The sequence below is a fragment of the Papaver somniferum genome, unplaced genomic scaffold, assembly GCF_003573695.1.
Source record: "Papaver somniferum cultivar HN1 unplaced genomic scaffold, ASM357369v1 unplaced-scaffold_43, whole genome shotgun sequence".
NCBI classification, from domain to species: Eukaryota; Viridiplantae; Streptophyta; class Magnoliopsida; order Ranunculales; family Papaveraceae; genus Papaver; species Papaver somniferum.
The window spans coordinates 136,858-142,008 of record NW_020646860.1 but is presented as its reverse complement, the minus strand read 5'-3'; the positions used below and the strand labels follow the sequence as shown (position 1 = coordinate 142,008).

The 5,151-nt window shown below is 34.1% G+C and overlaps 1 long non-coding RNA gene across 2 annotated transcripts; it reads left to right on the top strand.

Annotated features, from left to right (window-relative positions):
* Positions 1–1,922: 1,922 nt before the first annotated feature.
* Positions 1,923–4,559, top strand: LOC113342524. Of its 2 annotated transcripts, XR_003356709.1 has the most exons (5): positions 1,923–2,048; positions 2,185–2,188; positions 2,806–3,561; positions 3,688–3,781; positions 4,239–4,559. It is a non-coding gene; the product is annotated as an uncharacterized LOC113342524 (long non-coding RNA). The 2 variants fall into 2 exon arrangements; XR_003356708.1 differs by having other exon boundaries at positions 2,806–3,781.
* Positions 4,560–5,151: the final 592 nt, after the last annotated feature.

Sequence of the window (5,151 nt, the reverse complement as noted above, 5' to 3'; positions counted from 1 at the left end):
TCTCAAAGACAAGTTGAACATTCGTCAACTCACGCTCAACTTGAGGTGGGATGTTAAGTATACAACATCTAAATCCTATATCAGTGGCTTGATTAGCGTTGATCCTCTAATATGCCAGCTACCAGAGACTCACTCTCCAATCACAGTTGTACGGCATGTGTCTAAGGCATAGTTTGCGCGTTATTTTTGTCATTCTCATTCATGTAATATATTCCCTATTTAGGGTAATGTAATTCATATATATATATATATATATATATATATATAACTCTATCCACTGAGATATGTGTGAAAGATTTCACCAAACATCTCTTCTTAATTCAATGAGTCTAGTCTAGACTCGACTTATGGTGCGCCAAAATGAAGAGAGCCTAAATGTGGACCAACAACATGAACCCTAAAATTAAGAATGATGAACCATTTTGAAATTGATGAGTCTTCTTTTTTGAATGTCATAAACCATTAGATTCATTAGTCCATATTTGGGCTTTTTTTCGTCCACCGTAGGTGTTTCCAGTCTAGTTATGGATGGGTTAACTTATGGTTCTTCTTAAATATAGCCCACATATTTACTAATCATAACCCATTTCAAATAAATGCTTAAGCTAACCAAACAGACTTTTGTAATCATTCGACATAGCCCACGAAATTATATATAATTATTATATATAACCCATAATAATAAGATAATCGTTAAATCCTAAATCAACATCAACAGGAAAAAAAATAAGAGTTAATTATCTTATCAATTTTATGTAACATATTTGACATAACTAATATTTTTTTTAAGAATAATCAACATCCTCGATCAATTTTAGAATTAAAAATACATCATCTATACATTATGTTTGTTGGAGTTCTAGGAAAATGATCCTAGGAAATGAATTAAAACCTTAACTACTTCCCATTGACGTTGTGAAATTCTTTTAAGAGAACAATTAAAATATACACCCCGATCAATTTTGATGTAATAATGATTAGAGTTAATCAATAAAAATTATCAATTTTGATGTAATCAATTTTAAATTCTTTTCCTAAAGAAAAAATACTCTAGAGGAAATAAGAATTAAAGTTTATTTTGTTTTGGGGAAAAATTAAGAATTAGGGTTTATATATAATTGTTTAACTTGTGAGAATACCAAAAGAACAATTATAATTAATTTTAAGTATGATTAAGAAAAAAAGTTAGGGTTTATTTTGATTTTGAGTAAAAAGATCTAAGTTTAATTGTTAGCAAAAAAAAATTAAGACTTGTTTGGTTTTTCATTTCAACTTTTATTTTTCAGTTTAACTTAAACTTTTTGGTCTATGGTTAATAAAAATGTGGGCTACATTTAAGAAAAGCCTAACTTATAAGCCTGACACCAATTTGAATCATTCCGATGCTAAAGCTTCATCCAATACTTTAGTAAGTCTCTAACCAAATGATTATTGAAGAATCGACAAAATCACAGTTGCTGCCATGGACTCTATCACACTGAAGACTGGTTGATTAGTCTGTCTAATTGGGACAACAAAATACATGGAGGATATCGTTTCTCAACCGAAAACTCTAGAACTAGGACAACTAGCATGGGCCAATCCTGGGACAATAAATCTAGGTCTTTGATCATTCTCCTCTTCACCCCATTACCAATCTCGATGCTAGAGTCATTCCCATCTCTGCCGTTTAGATTGTGCCACGTCGTGTCCCAAGTCTGGACAAGCTCCCATTGTCCCAGCTGTAGCAAGGTCGTTTCTCAACTGTACTTAATTTCTTCTATCTTACTATAATAAAGAAAAGGGGGACTTTTCAACGGTGACCCCCCTTTTTTACTATAGTGGCCTCGCTGATTTCTACCGTCAAAACCATGTAACAAAGGGTACAACCGTAATCTTACTTCACAATAGAAAACAGTTTCGTTTCTCTATTCGTCTTCTGTGTCGAACTCTTCTCTTTTCGTCTTAAACACCTCCTCCACCATGAAAGAGATTTTTGAAACACCTCCTCCATGAAAGAAGAACAAAGGCTACGGAAATCTGAGTATTAACATAAGATTTAAATCCAGGTAAGTCTTTTTTGTTCTCTAATTTTAACAATATATCAATTGCTTATTTCCAACCTATGATTTTGACCTAAATTTCGAATTTTGCTTTCCCAATTTCATAAACCATTGCAACTGCTGCCCATGTCTCATTCTACAGAAAGGTTAGTCAAATTCCTAACTATAACCTAATTCTTTTAAATTTGGGAATTCCAGTAACCGATTTTCAAATCATATAAATTGGGTACCAAAATTGAAATTCTGATTCTGTATTTGTGAATTATACTTCTAAATTTGGGGTTTTATTTAGGTGGGTTCATCTTCAGGAATGAGTAATGAATTAATGGGTTTGTTGTAGTTGTGAAATTATGATTTGTGGATGGAATAAATGGGTTAGCTAATTGGTTTGCTTAAATTGGTACATCTTTGATTGAAATTGTTAGAAACTCCAAATTGAAGTTTAAATGAATGAGCTGTATATATTGCAATGAAATATAGATGAATGTTCACTGAAGTTGCATATTTAATGAAGATGTGTAACACAAGGCAAACAAGTCCTTGACAATTGTGAACGTCATATCCTCCTAGCTTAGTTGTTTGTTGATTCTATTTGTAAACCTCATTTGTTTGTTTGACAATTGTGAACTTTGGTTCAGGCTATACATGGTTGTGTGAGGTTTATTTGTTTTGCAATTGTGAACTTTAGTATCTCTTTTGATTTTTGTTTTTGCCGCACAGAACATGAGTAACAGAAGTTTTATTTTTTTTATTTTTGATCCAGGCAGCACATCTTTGTAGCAATGGAAGGAAAACAAGTCTTTGTTCCACGTCGTAGCCCTAGAATCACAGGGCAAGCTCGAGTTCAGGAGTTGATATAAACATCAACGGAGCACAACAGAGTACCAGAACTCCATATAAATCCTCGAATTGCAGAGCAAGCTCGAGTTCGGGAGAAGCTGGATATGAAAAATGAAAGGAAAAGACAACGTCACCATGAATTAGACTCCCCTCAAAGATCTAATATGCTACAACAACGCCGAATTCTTGAGAGAGCCAAACAAATCTCAATGACAATACATGAACTGGAAGCTTTAAGTTGATCAGGATGGATATATAAAATCGTGATAAGACTGTTATAGGTGGAGTTCACAAAACATTTCATATGAAACAATAAATAGCAAGTGTATAACAAAACGCATCAGATAGCCAGTCACAAACTGATTTCTGTTGGGGCTGCAGTTCCTTACGACCATGATGGCATCTACAAGGGGGGTGCTTACTTGCTTCACTAGAACGACCCACTGGTATTAGGGTGACAGTAATCTAGCAAAGTCCTCAAATATTCAAAATCTCATTTTGCAAAGTAACTCTCTACGCATAGTTAAAATTCTTCACCAGAACTCCTCTGCTATTCTTAGGCGTTTAAGAGACTTCATTAGTGATATTAGATGACATGAGAAGCAAAGTATTATAACAGTTTGTGAATTCCACCTAAGTGCTTCAAGTTGATCAAGATTGAGATATAGAATCTTTTCATGTATGTGGGTTCGTTCTCATAGGAGGAGTTGATTATGTGATTTGATATAGGTTAATTAGTATTAGACTATTAGTAATTGATCAGTTATGATCTTTTAATAAATTCCGTTTTGTGGCTGCTGTACAGGAGGCCTCATTCAGCGAACTTCTGTCTTTCGTACTACAATGAGAGGCTGTTAAACGTCAAGTTTGTGCTTCAAGACTGTAGCATATATTGTCAGGTACAAATACAGATATCATGGGTCATAGTAACTTTTCTGGATTACTTTTTGGTTTGTCATGTGGAAATGTAGAGGAGGTGGGCTTAACCTGTTTCTCTAACATTGTTAATTTTTATCGACCGAGACAGGGGTTCATACTGTGTAAGCATTTTGTTGTTGTTTTTGGGTGTAGTAACATTCTTGGTTTACTGACATGATAAGTGTCAGAATAGTAAATAACGACATTTTCTTGAGCATGTTTGAATATCGGACCTGCTTCTTATATTCAGGAAACTCATCCAATAGCATAGGGTTCTATGAATACGAGAAGTGTGGCCAAGATTTGGATTTAGAGTGCTTTTCTTAATTGGTCTCATATGAGCTTATCAAGTCTTGTTGCACAAAGCATTGTATTCATTATTTTAAGTTCAGGAACCATGTACAACACTGTTTTAACAGTACAATGTTTTAATTCCAGGAAGCTACTAATATTAACGACAAGTTCGCGGGTCGTTTGGTGTAGTACTGGGCTTCTCATGCTGGAAAACAGCACACGCTCCATTTTTATACATTGGACCTTCATTTATTGTAAGGGAGTAGCTTAATGTATCGAAACTGAAATTAGTGACATCCACTGCAACGCATTATTGTAAATGGTATTCTGAATTTAGGTTATACAGTACTAGCTACTAAGCTACTTAATATTTTGTCGAATGTAATTCTGTTGGAAACTATCAATAGTTGTATTAAGCTAGGTGTGTATCCATGGTGTCAGAAAATGTCAATAAGTTCTATTTTATTCGGAACGGAACTGCAGGCGCATCGCGCGTGCATCTTATACTAGTTGAAAATATAAAAAAAAAGTGGTCCAACTGTTTTCTCTTTCCAATAAATGTTTAAAGAACACGTTATAATGTAGGAAAAAACGTGTTTAGATATAAGTCGACTGATCGTGATCGTATTTTTGCTGTTTTAATGGTTTGCCGAAAAGCCATTTTATCGGAAAGAATTTGGACATACAGCATTACAGATTATAACAGTCTCCTCATTTTCTATTTAACAGGTGCGTTATGCAGGTTCTCAGTCACTAGACTCGCAACGCGTAATCATAATTGGTCTAAACCATTATAAACGTTGTAACTGGTGGTTGTAGTGGATCAATCAAAAAATTTATACTAGTGAAATACAGTATATTTAGCAAACGTTTGTTAAAATTAATGGAATCATAAGAAAATGAGTGTAAACGAGATCAAAAGGGTGGTGATTTTATTCAAACGGATCAACAGACATGATACATGTATTTGCAAATTTGCAAGTGGCCATGGCCTTTATTTTGGAATGAAAGACACACTTATACGGTCGTCGATACAGGCATACTACAATCCTAATTA